This window comes from Aotus nancymaae, unplaced genomic scaffold, assembly GCF_030222135.1.
Source record: "Aotus nancymaae isolate 86718 unplaced genomic scaffold, 86718_ANA_hifiasm-v0.15.2.pri h1tg000008l, whole genome shotgun sequence".
NCBI lineage: Eukaryota > Metazoa > Chordata > Mammalia > Primates > Aotidae > Aotus > Aotus nancymaae.
The window spans coordinates 95,307-109,403 of record NW_026988419.1 but is presented as its reverse complement, the minus strand read 5'-3'; the positions used below and the strand labels follow the sequence as shown (position 1 = coordinate 109,403).

At 42.6% G+C, this 14,097-nt stretch overlaps 1 non-coding gene across 1 annotated transcript; it reads right to left on the bottom strand.

The window, feature by feature from the left end:
- Positions 1-5,442: 5,442 nt before the first annotated feature.
- TRNAA-AGC (transfer RNA alanine (anticodon AGC)) lies at positions 5,443-5,514 on the bottom strand. The gene has a single exon. It is a non-coding gene; the product is annotated as a tRNA-Ala (tRNA).
- Between the last annotated feature and the right edge of the window lie 8,583 nt (positions 5,515-14,097).

Sequence of the window (14,097 nt, the reverse complement as noted above, 5' to 3'; positions counted from 1 at the left end):
ATCTTGGTTTCTAAAACCATTCTCCAACAAAAGGAACCAGGGATCCATGGAAAAATGAACACTTCTAGGGCTAAGGCAGGAAACAAACAAGTTGAGCCTGGAGTATCTCGTAATGCTAGAAAGTAAGAAAGTGCTGGCCAGGTACGATGGCTCACACCTGTAATCCCAGCATTTTGGGAGACTGAAGTGGGCGGATCATCTGATGTCAGGAGTTCGAGACCAGCCTGACCAACGTGAAATCCTGCCTCTACTAAAACTGCAAAATTAGCTGGGCATGGTGGCATATGCTTGCAATCCCAGCTACTCAGGAGGCAGAGGCAGGAGAATTGCTTGAACCCGGGAGGCGGAGGCTGCAGTGAGCTGAGATCGCACACCACTGCACTCCAGCATGGGCGACACAGCAAAATTCCATCTCAAAAAAAAGAAAAAAAGAAAGAAAAAAAGTAAAAAAGTGCTAAAAAACAGAAATAGGTAATAATAATAATAAATAAAAAGTGACCATTGATGTCAAAGGAGCATAGGAGCCCAGCAGCTCACTGAAGGAGCCCCCACTGGCCAAAGCTGGAACAATTCAAAAGGCAACATAAATAAAGCAGTATTGTAGTCTACACCAAAGTATAAGGTAAATATTCCTGAATCCACGCCTACATAAATAATCAAGTAAATTAAATAAATTAGGGAGAGAGAACATTCTCCTGTATAGAAAAATTCCAATTATTGTGTAGACACTTCATCCTACAGTAAAGGGAACCTTAACTCCCTATACTTCAAGTGTGGGCCACAGATAGTGACGTCCTTCAAAGAGTTCGTGATGAAGGAGGTACAATATAGCTGCACTGAAGTCTATCTACTAGTGCATGTGGGAGCTGTGGAAATACCACATGTAGTGCTTCCTGGTAGCAGAGACAGCCTTCCCTCAGGTAGGGTCTGTGGAATGGCCATTATTCTTGGAAACAGCCTCGAGTCCTGTTCTCTGTGCCTTCTTGTGCCTCTGTAAACCCCGCAAGCTTTTGAATAAACTCCTTTATTTAATTAGCTAAAGTCATTTTCTGTTGCATTGAACTAAAACCATTGATACGTTCAGCTAGGAAAACAGTGAGCACAGAAGGACAGCAAGGCACGTGGGAAGTTACAGTGAGCTCAGAAATTAATATAAGCTATGGTAGTAAGCATGACATATTACTGACTACAAAAATGTGTGTGTGTGTGTGTGTGTGTGTGTGTGTGTGTGTAGACGATAGAATAAAAAGCCTTAGGATGGTAAAAGGAGTGTGGGATTTTTCAGCGGGTAGATGCATGACAAAAAATTCTTGCAAAAATTTGAGGAAGAATAGAGAGCAATTATCGTAGAATTTGCTAGGGAAAAAAAGTATAGTTAAAACTTTAATGGTAATCACTAAATCAATGAAAATATAATCACGGCTTCTTCATCAACAGAGAAGAGAAGCAGGCAAGAGGGGTGGATGGAGAAAATTTCATTAATCTAACAAAAGGAAGGAAAGGGTAAAAAGAAAAGGCAAAAGACGGTGAGTAGAAAGTGCACCACATGATGGGGAATGAGTCTAAAAATACCATAACCTCAACAACTGTAAATGGTTAGACTCACCAGTTAAAACACAGAGACTATCGGGTAAGACGTTTAAAAATCTAGCTAACACTATTTATAAGAAGCACATAGAGAAGCACAAAACTGAATAGAAAAGTTTAAATTAAAAAGATAAAAAATAATATACCTTACAAATACTGACAAAACTAGGATAACAGAGAACAAATAATATTAGACAACACAGAATTTAAGATAAATAGCATTAGTGGAGATAAAGGACACCATATATCACTAAAAAGAACAATCAAATCAGAAAATCGTATTTTGTTCTTAGCAATACTGCCCCAAAATATGCCAAATTTTAAACCATTGAGAGAGATTTCAATACGTTCATATTACAAATGAACATATTAACTATACAAGACAGTAATTAATAACCAGCAAAGGTAAAATATACATAATATATTTGTAGAAAATCTCTCATCACCCCAAAATATAGAAGATATATTCTTTTCAAGAAAAACTGATCATGTATTAAAACACAAAGAAGTTGCCAATACATTCATGGCATCAGAAAAATGCAGCTCATGTTTGCTAAGGATAATTCAACTAAATTGAAAATGAACAAAAAAGATAATCGGGTCGACAACACTTTCTGCTCTACATATATGGAGAGATTTAAAAATATATTTACTAATAACTCACAAATTAAGGATACATTTATAATGTAAATTACAGAGTATCTAAAAATGAATAGCATGAAAGTGCTGTGTACCTCAAAACGTGAAGGCTGTAGCTAAATTAGTACTTGGAGTTTAGATTATAGCCTTCATGCATGTATTAAAAACAGCTTTAAAAAAAAACAAATGAGTTCATTCATTTAAGGTTAAAAAAGAAAAATTACTAAAGCCTAAAAATGTAACAAGAAGAAAATAACAGATATAAAAGCAGATATTAACAAAATGAACAAGAAAGAAACAATGGAAGATGGGCAAAGATCAATTCCTTAATAAGTCCACAAAATAACACTGATCATTAAAACAGGAGAAAAGAGGCACCGACAAGAGACAAGGAATAAAAATGGGGCTATAATGACATTATGGAGAGTTATTAAAAAACCCTAAGAGGCTGCTACATGCAGCTTTATGCCAGAAGATTTAAAAGCTTAGTAAAAACAGAAACATTCTGAGAAGAATACAACGAAATGTAGAGACACATTCCACAGTATCCTAAAAATTACTTAAATTAAAAATTTTAAAATGAAATAAAATAATAAAATTCAGATAAAACAAAAAGCAGAGAAGAAGGCTGGTGGTTTCCTGGCATCTCGTCATTTCATAGAGCAGAGCACTGGGGACAGGCAGGTGGATACGCAGAGCGTTCAGGTTCTAGTGAGGGCACCTGCCTCTTCTTGTAATAATACCTTGTATGGAGCTGGAGAAAAACCATCAGGTGTGTGTGTATAAACAGAAAAGGTTTGGATGCCAGGCTCTTACGACACAGGCCAGCTGGACAGGAGTTTTGCAGACTGCACCCGTAGCTTTTGATCTCTCACACCACCCCAACGGGAAAGGCACCCCACCACCAGGGAGGTGGACTTCAAGCACAGACCCTCCCACTGAGAAGGGAGAGCTTCAGTCAGTCTGTTGTTAGACAGCCTACACCTCAGAAGCAACTCTGCTGTTACCAAAGCTGATTCACAAAGAGACAGGAATTCGCATTAAAACGACACACACTGAAAAGAATGAATTAACTTGTAATCAAATTAAAGAAACACAAACACGGTAGGATTGGATGGGTTTATGGTGCATTTTGGCATCCCTTCAAAAAATAACTATCTTAAATAACTGTTTAAAAGATTAAAAAAGGAAGGAAAGCCTCCAAAACTCATTTGAAAAGTCTAGCAAATACCCTCTTCACCAAACTGGACTAGAGGAGTATAAGAAAAGGAGAAGGCAGACCAACCCGTCACTGAATCCACAGATAGAATAATCTTCAATAAAATGTTGGCAAATCAAACTCAACATTATATTTTAAAATAATGCATGCTTATTCTGGGAATGTATAATTTTCAAAAGCAGAAAAAATTTTATTATACTATTCCGCATTAAGAGAATAATGAGGAGAAAACAAAGGAAAATCTCAATAGATGTACTTAGGTGAATTACCAAAGTCAACACCAATTTATGATTTGGAAACTCTCATGAAATTGGGAAAAAGGAGAAACTTGAAAAGCCTACAGCACACACTAATCCTAATGGTTGTTGTCTAGAAGCACTAGTACCAACGTCAATAACAAGGGAGGGATGGCCTCTGTCATCATGTTGAAACCGCCTTTGCAAAATTATGACTGAGACAGTGAAAGAGATGTAACTTAACTGACTCCATCTTGCTTCTAACCTCCAAGCTGTCCTTGTTCATTCCTGGGCGTAGGCTGAACTAACTTTAGGAGAAACTTAGTTTATAGTTTATAGCTTAAAACAAAGACAGTAACAGCCCTTTCTGAAGAAGCAGACCCCCTTCTTGCCTGGGGACTAGATTGCCTCTGTAGGACGAACAGCCACAGATTAGAAATTATGGTTTAGGAGTCATGCAGTTGGAGGCCGCAAGATTCTGACCCTCCCTAAACTGCTCCTCAGATCAGTGCTTGAGATACTTCAGACCCTGTACTTGATGGATCAGCTGGCATCACTTAGATCAATAAACTGGCTCATCTCATCTTGTGGCCCCTACCCAGGAACTGACTCAGCGTAAGAAGACAGCTTTGACTCCCTGTGATTTCATCTCTGACCAGTCAGCACTCCTGGTTCACTGGCTTCCTCCCACCCACCAAGTTATCCTTAAAAACTCTGCTCCCTACATGTTCGGGGAGACTGATTTGAGTAATAATAAAACTCCCGTCTCCCGCACAGCTGACTCTGCTTGAATTACTCTTTACTGCAATTCCCGTGTCTTAATAAATCAGCTCTGTCTAAGCAGTGGACAAGGGGAACCCCTTAGACAGTTGCAATGGTCACCAAGAATGTTCTCTAGTCACTAGCTAAATAAGAAAAGAAAAAGAAATAACACGTATATGAATTTGGAAGGGAAGAGATTATACCATCTTTCATGGCTGTAAGCCCAGCACTTTGGGAGGCTGAGGCAGGAGGATGGCTTGAGCCTGGGAGGTGGAGGCTGCAGTGAGTTGTGATTGCACCACTGCATTCCAGCCTGGGCAACAAAGTGAGACATTGTCTAAGAAAAAAAGAGTTTGGCAAGGTTCTGGATACAAAGCATTTCTCTATCAATGAATAAAGGTAGAACATGCAATAAGAAACCTCTGGACTTCTGGTCATAGGGAGGAAGTGGTCCAGGATAACCCTCCTATGGTAGACAGCTAGAGAACTGAACACACAGAGAGGACAGCTTTCAGACACGGAAAACACAAAGCACAGGAGGAGGGGCAGGAAGTGAGATAAGCCCTATTTTGGCCTGGAGGTCTACTTCTGTTTGGAGAAGTCCCTGGACTGTGGCTTATGGAGGGGACCCACACAAAATCTAACATTCCTGCAGCGTTGAAGATACACACAACTGGAGCTCAGAGACTACAAATACACTGTAATCTGTGGGCCAGAGAACCTGAAGCAAGAAGCTATGTACTCTTAAAAGAACTCGGAAATCTGCATGGGGTCCCTTAAGTCTTTGGTTGAAAATCAAACTGCACATGTATAGAATGAAACTCCAAAGGTTGGACAAGAACAATTTCTGAATAAAGAATAATTTATAAGGAGTGATGAGAAAATTCCAAGAGCGTATGGGGTACCTGGGACCTTTCAAGTTTCTGCTAGCCAGAGTAGAGAGACTGTTCAACTCACAGGGCTTTTCATTTGCAGTGACACATGACAGAATACCACAGCTGGAGGTGCCAGGGATTGAACCCAGGGCCTCATGCATGCTAAGCACATGCTTTACCACTGAGCTACACCCCCAGGGCTTTTCAACAGAGACCCTGGCTAGGCTGTGCGTTTTTTTGTTTTTTTTTTTTTTGGGACGGAGTTTCGCTCTTGTTGCCCAGGCTGGAGTGCAATGGCGCGATCTCGGCTCACTGCAACCTCCGCCTCCTGGGTTCAGGCAATTCTCCTGCCTCAGCCTCCTGAGTAGCTGGGATTACAGGCACGCGCCACCATGCCCAGCTAATTTTTTTGTATTAGTAGAGACAGGGTTTCACCATGTTGACCAGGATGGTCTCGATCTCTTGACCTCATGATCCACCCGCCTCGGCCTCCCAAAGTGCTGGGATTACAGGCTTGAGCCACCGCGCAAGGCCAGCTGTGCCTTTTTAAATGGAGCGAAATTAGCCCTGCAATGAAGTTGTCTTATATCCTTCATACAAGCCATAGATGGATCACTAATCCACTAAAAAATTGATGGCCAGAAATTTTCCAATCTTCTTTTTTTTTTTTTAGACAGAGTCTTGCTCTGTCGCCCAGGCTGGAGTGCAGTGACATGATCTCAGCTCCCTGCAACCTCCACCTCCTGGGTTCTAGTGATTCTCCTGCTTCAGCCTCCCGAGTAGCTGGGATTACATGTGTCCGCCACCACACTGGGCTAATTTTTGTATTTTTAGTAGAGATGGGGTTTCACCATGCTGGCCAGGCTGGTCTTGAACTCCTGACCTCAGGTGATCCACCCATCTTGGCCTCCCAAAGTGTTGGGATTACAGGCTTGAGCCACTGCACTTGGCCTGTCCAATCTTCTTTTAAGGAATACAAGAAAATCCAGCACTCAATCGCATCCAGGAGGAAAGATCCTCTACCCCAGAGAAGCTGCAGGGCCCAGCTGTCTGGCAGTAGTAGCAGAGGCGAGGAGGGCCCATACAGAAATGGATTCAAGGGCTTTTGATCAAGGGGGCTGGAATGTAAGGTTGGATAAGGAAGAGTTAGTTGATTTGGCAGCATTCTCTGTAAATACAGGATGTAATACCATAGCAAGGACTCTGAGTCATGGCATTAATATGCTGTTTGGATGACTTGTGGGAGCATAAAACACAGTGGCCTACACCAAGTAAGGCAGAAATGTCAGCATTTCTGTGGCAGGTGACAGAAGAGAGAAGTGGGTATGCCAAAGGGCATATAGCACCTAAGTCCAGAAAACCTAGCAGAGTACTGTGTGCCCAGAGAGGCTCACAGAGGGTACACTATTCACCAAGGCTATAAGAGATGTGCTGGTATGAGGGTCACCAAGAGCAGAGGTGATTCTCCTCTGTTCGCACAGCCTGGTGGCGGGAGATGCTGTTAGGGACTGGACTCACCCATAGCAATGGGAATGACAGGATCCCAAAACAATAGTGGGAAGGTGGCAACACCTCGTCATCAGAAGGCAGGTGGATTAAATGATCATGAGTGTGTTGGAGGGTAGCAGAGGGGTCTGGCTGGCTGAAAGTGATTGGGATGTTTATTTGAATGTGGCTTTCCAAGGAGAAGATTAGTAGGCAGCCAACAGGGTAATATCAACCTACACGTGCAATCAGAAGAATCAAGAGTGATGACCAGGAGGCTGAGGGAACTGATCGTTGTCAAGTAATATCCTTTACCTGGTACCCAGTTTTAGGATTAAAGGGAAAGTCGGCCCCTAAAGAAAGGACCCTGCAACACCATGACAAATGTTCATGAAAATGAGTCAGTCTTTCCCTACAATAACGTATGGCTGCTTACCTTGGTCACTGCACAGTGGGGAGAGGGGAATACAAAACATCTTAGGTACTGTTAGAAACAGCTAAGTCATTGATTAACAATGACATCGGCATCATGGTGCCCTCTCAGGGGGCCATATATTAAGTGGAGTCCTGGCCCTGGTTTAGCTCATGTTACATCCACTGGAACCAAATACCTGCAGTGGTCATTAGCACAGTTCCCACATTGGTTTCTTGGCCTAGAGATAAGAGCTATTATAGTGGGAAAAACCAAATAGAAACCTCTGAAACTGATCTCACTTCCCCCACCCACATGCTAGACAATATAGTTAAATCAATACCAGTATCACATCCTCAAGAGAATGGTAGAAGTTAGTGCCATTCTTAAAGAAAAAGTGCAATGGGGTGCTTCTCATTACACTTCCTTGTAATTCGCTAGTCCGGCTCCTATAAAAACAGACTAATCCTACAGGTCAACAGTGAATGACAACAAACTCCACCACACAGTAGCCCAGTGGCAGCTGCTGTGCCTGGTGTAGCATCTTTACTAGAGCAGCTTGACATAGCCTTAGGCACGTGGTGTCTGGCTACTGATCTACCAAATACATTCTTTTATCCTTATCAGAAAATCGGATCAGAAATATTTTGCAGTCACTTGGAATGAACAAGAATGTACATTTCCATGCTTGAATAAGGACTCTGTCTACTATTCTACTCCCTCCTTAATGTAATCTAAGAGACACAGGCCTACTAAACACCTTTCAGAACATTCTATTGGGCTACAATATGAATAAAGTCCTGGTAATTTGACTGGATAAGAGAGAATTAGACTGGGTGTGATGGCTCACACCTGTAATCCCAGCACTTTGGGAGGCCAGGGCGGGCAGATTCCCTGAGGTCAGGAGTTCAACACCAACCTGGCCAACATGGCAAAAACCCATCTCCACTAAAAATACAAAAAATGAGCCAGGTATGGTGGCAGACACCTGTAATCCCAGCTGTGCGGAGGCTGAGGCAGGAGAATTGCTTGAACCTGAGAGGTGGAGGTTGCAGTGAGCCGAGATTGCGCCATTGCACTCCAGCCTGGGCAACAAGAGTGAAACTCTGTCTCAAAAAAAAAAAAAAAGAAAGAAACAGAGAAAGAGAGAGAGAAAGAAAAAGAAGGAAGGAAGGAAAGAAGGAAGGAATGAAAGAAGGAAGGAAGGAAGGAAGGAAGGAAGGAAGGAAGGAAGGAAGGAAGGAAGGAAGGAAGGAAAGAGGCTAGTACATTGAAGACTCAGGGAACACATGCATTCCAGAGGGTAGGAAAGTAAACTTATAAAGATTCAGGGACCTGTTGTATGGTCACTTTTTAGGTGACCAGTGGTATGGGGCATTCTAGGAGTTTTACTCCAGGTTAATGAGTAGATTAACATACATTATCCCCCCAAGTACAAAGGAGGAAACACAACACCCAGAATTTGGGCACTACTGACATAATATTTCTCAGCACATATACCTACATACCAGCCAACATGAAAACCTTCCATCTTCCTCTAGACCAAAGAAAAAAAAAGAAAGAAAGAAAAGAAATGATATAATTTATTTAAAACACAGCAAAAATTCCGCTAAAGGAACGTCAAAGGATAGATACATTTGATTAGATTTAAATGAAAACTTCTACACAAAGCAAATAAAGTGAAAAGACAAGCTAGACTCAGAAAAGATATTTGCAAGAAATAAAATCAAATAAAAAGTTTCAATAAATCAACAAGAAGGGAAACGCAACATAATAGAAAAATTGCAGGCCGGGGCGTGGTGGCTCACACCTGTAATCTCAGCACTTTGGGAGGCCAAGGAGGGTGGATCACCTGAGGTTAGGAGTTCGAGACCAGCCTGGCAAACATGGTGAAACCCTAGGTCTATTAAAAATACAAAAATTAGCTGGACATGGTGGTGGGCACCTGTAGTCCCAGCTACCTTGGGTGGCTGAGGCAGGAGAATTGCTCGAACCTGGGAGGCGGAGGTTGCAGTGAGCTGGGATTGCATCACTGCACTCCAGCCTGGGCAACAGAGCAAGACTCTTTCTCAAAATAAATGAATGAATAAATAAATGAATAAATAAATAAATAAAATAAAATAAAAATAAAAATTGCAAAGAACATGAATAGGCAGTTCCCAGAGAACCAACTTAAATAGCAAAAAACTTCTATTGGCAAAAATTAACTAGATTGATATGATAACGCATGTGTGCAAATCTAGAGCAACACAAACCACAAACTGTACTTTAAAAGACGGGATAGCACTATCTAGGAAATACACAATTTTACTCACAGGGCCCTAAAATTCAATTTCTGGAACTGCAGCCAAGAGGACTTTTCACATATATGGATGGATAAGGACATGTTTGTGATGGCAAATAAGACCTGCCTCCATCAATCAACATACATTTATGTAATTGTCATATAGTCATATAATGTACTTACTATATAGTAGCAAAATAAAAGTAAATGAGACAGAACTACACATATCATCACGAAGAAATACAATTTGATCAGAAGAAGCGAATTGCAGAAGGATCTGCAATATCCAGTAGAGATGACAGTGACGATAGTGACAGTGGAGCACTGGTTACATCTGTGTGCACTCATGAAATGTTTGCAACAGCCCTTTGGGATAAGTGCTTCAATTATTTCAGATGAGGAAACTGAAGCACATTGAGGTTAAATAATGTGTCCGAGAGTTACAGAGCTAGGAAGTGACATAGCCAGCACATCCTACCAGCGTGAGTGTATGATACTCACACCAAAGTGTTACAAATATTTTACACTTTAAGTGATGTTTCTAGATGACATTTTAAAGAGGTTGCAGTATTTCACACTCATACCAGCAAGAAGGAAAGCGTATCTTTCCCTTCACTCTGTATAATACTGGCTTTTATCATCAGTAGGTAAAAAATAGACTTCTGGGTTTAATTTGAAAATTTCGGACTCTAAGGAAGTTGCCTACAGAGTATTTGGATTTCTTCTTCTGTATATCGCCTGCTCATATTCATTGAGAATTTCTATATTTGATTGTATATGTTTTGTTCCTTAATTTATAGCAGACTTCTTTATATTAGATAGATGAATCCCGTATCTATCATATCTTGCAAATTGTTCTCTTAGTCTATAGTATGTTTACTCTTTAATGGTTATTCTTGCCATATATACATTTTTCTTTTTCTTTCTTTTTTGTTTTTGTTTTGTTTTTTTGAGACAGAGCCTAGCTCTGTCGCCCAGGCTAGAGAGCACTGGCATGATCCTGGCTCACTGCAACTTCTGCCTCCCAGAATCAAGTGGTTCTCCTGCCTCAGGCTCCCAAGTTGCTGGGATTACAGGCATGTGCCACCACAGCCAGCTAATTTTTGTATTTTTAGTAGAGCTGGGATTTCACCATGTTGGTCAGGCTGGTCTCAAACTTGGGACCTCAGGTGATCCACCCACCTTGGTCTCCCAAAGTGCTGGGATGACAGGCATGAGCCGCCACACCCAGCCCATATATACATTTTTCATTTCCTATGCAGACCATTTTAATCTGGCTTCCACCCTAATCCTTTCACTCAAATCACTGCGTTCAAGGTTCCCAACATCCTCTATATTACGGAATTTAGCGTACCATTTTCTGTCTTCGTCTTGCTCAACCCAGTTATAAATCCTCTATTTAGCCTCTACGAATCTTAGTTTTTTCACCTGTAAACATGAGACACCACCACCAGCTTTGTAAGTTTGTTGTAAAAATTAGGAAGTGCTTATGCACAGCTCGTAGCACAGCACCCACTGTTAGCACTGGTTGAAAGCCTGACCTCCCGCTTTCTGCCTCAGCACCCTGGAAAAGTGCTGCTAATCACAGCAAAAAGCAAGAAGCAGGAGCAAGCACTAATGCAGGCCCGGTGTGCCCTTGGGGCTGTGCTCTTCACGCCTCACCGGCTGCCCATGGCTTCCAACCCGTGGCTTCCACACGTAAAGAGCAATCTTAATAATCATGAAAATCGTGATGTTTACTGAGGGCTTACTATGTCCCAAACACCTTGCTGGGTGCCTTTTAATAAAGGATGCAATATACACAGAGCTCTTAGCCTGTCTGGCCCGTAGGAAGTGCACTATGTGATCTCACTCTCATCCTCACTACTGCTGTCATTTCAGAGGCTGCGTCTTGCTAAGCACGTCCAGGCAGATGAGTGGATCAAGTGTGTATCCTGTCTTCTGCCAAGGGGATTGGAAAATCCTTCTTCACTCCAGGAAGAATCAGCAGGGACCACATGGAACCTCACAGAAGGTTCTCCTCACAGGAGAAGGCTTTTCTGCTAAACCTTAGCTGAAGACTAGAGGCCAGCAGGCAGAACACTGGCCAGGAAGCCTTTTGCATTTGCCCTTCGCACCCCCGGGTTGGCCTACCATTGAAAAGTAATGGCATTTCACCTGGAAACAGGGATTTTCCACTTCTGCAGCCCAGTCAGACAAGAAGCTCTGATCGTCCTTCCAGCCGGCCAATGGTTTCACTCGTTGCAGATGCCGGCCTGGCCCTAAAAGCATTCAGGTTCTGACCTCTGACCCTGAGGCAGAAGAACAGGGCCTGGAAGCAGGGAACATCAGGCCGACCCACACTGACTTCCTAGGCCAGGTACAATGGCTCATGCCAGTAATCCCAGCACTTTGGGAGGCCTAGGTGGGCTGATCACTTGAGGTCAGGAGTTCGAGACCAGCCTGGCCAACATGGTGAAACCCCATCTCTACAAAAATACAAACATTAGCCAGGCATGATGGCAGATGCCTGTAATCTCAGCTGCTCAGGAGGCTGAGGCAGGAGGAGAGCTTGAACCTGGGAGGTGGAGGTTGCTGTGAGTTTAGATCGCATCATTGCACTCTAGCCTGGGTGACAGAGCAAGACTCCATCTCAAAAAAAATTTTTTTTAATTAAAAAATAATAAATAAATAAATAAAATGAAAGCACTTCAGCAACGACAGGAATGTGAATGGCTCTGTAACTTCACTTCATCCTCTCGATGTGCACAGGACACACACACCAAGTAACATCCTCTCCATTTACAACAGGGCACATTCTGAGTAAACGACTCTATAACTTCACCTCATTCTCTTCACTTACATAGAACACACACCAAGGAACCAATAGAAAGCCTCTAGATTGTTGAAATCCCAGCTAATTCTGTAACCAGAGCTCTTGAGCCCCTTTCCTCGGGCCCACTCCCACACCGTGCAGTGTACTTTCATTCTCAGTACAGCCCTGCTTTTGCTTTCCTTGCTTTGTGCCTGGGCCAATTCTTTATTCGAGATGCCAAGAACCTGGACACCTTCTACCGGTAACAACCCCAGCTCCCTGCCCTCAAAGAAGCGGTCTCCATATAACAGACATACTCTACTCAACAGAAGGATTTTTTTTAAGAAAACACCTGCTCAGTATTCTCTGTGTGACTCAAGAAGACACAGCTCTTGTTTAATTCTCCAGAGTAAGATGAGAATAGCACGGTCCTAGGAACAAGTTCATAGATAAAAAGAACAGAGGCAGATATTAAATCCACACCAGAAGAGAAAAATCAGGCTCATCTTTGAAGGAAATCAACTCGGTAAAGCCGAAGATAAACTTGAGTGACCTTATACAATCACAGAGGAAATGAATAAAAAGATCAAAAGATAAGAAAAATAAGATAATAGAAGCGGAGGACTAACCAAGGAGATCCAATCCATGAATAAAAGCCTCTCCTGACAAAGCACACTCTGGAAATTAGAACGAGGCAATAATCAAAGTATTAGAGAAAACTCTTCTGACCTGGAAATAGACTTGGCCGCCAGAGCAGGGGCCCACAGTCTCCAAGCTCCATGAATGAAGAGAGATAGGCATGGAGACAATGCTGGCAATTTTTTATAATGTCAAAATCAACAAAACAATGCCTTTGAACTTACCCTTGAGGAAATGAATGTCAAGTAAGTTGGACTAAAATTTCTTCCCTGCTACATTAAACACCAGGAGACAACAGAAAAATATTGGTAGAGCTGAAGCTAAAAGTGCCTGGGCCGGGAGTCACAGGCCATGAATAGACACAGCAGGGGGCTCATTGTGCAGCTTCTCTGGGGTAGGCCGAAGGGCCAGTTCATTCGCGTACCACTAAATTTGGTGACTTACACAGGAAACACCTCCTGATGACCTGTACCCTGGATGCAATTCCAAGAGGGAGCCTGGGAATTTTAGATTCAGGATGATGGATGGCCTGACTTCCCCTTTTGACTGATGCTGGGATATGACGGCACCTGTCCACCAGGTCAGCACAGTCCTTGGGACTGGTAATGAAAGTGGCAAAACCTATGTCACAGGGAGCACAAATCTAGTTTCCACTGACATCACCGGGTAAGCATGCTGATGTGCCGTAACGAACCAGGCAGTTGTTGGGTGGAGTTTCATCTGGGCACATGACACAGGCACCAGGGAGTGCCAACTACTATCGTATAGTTTGGCCGTGTCCACAGCCAAAGCTCATCTTGAATGGTAGTTCCCAGAATCCCCACGCGTCACGGGAGGGACTCGTTAGGAGGTAACTGAATCAGCATGGTTACCTCCATGCAGCTCTCAGGACAGTGAGTGAGTTCTCATGAGATATGATGGTTTTATAAAGGGCTTCCCCCTTTTCTCTGCACTTCCCCTTGCTGCTGCCATGTGAAGAGGAAAGTGTTTGCTTCCCCTTTGCCATGATTGTGAGTTTCCTGAGGCCCCCCTGCCAGCCATTTTGAACTGTGAGTCCATTAAACCTCTTTCTTTTATAAATCACCCAGTCTTGGGTATATCTTTATTAGCAGTGTGAGAAGGAACTAATACACCCTGCAAATTCTGAAGGAGCAGGCTGGATGGA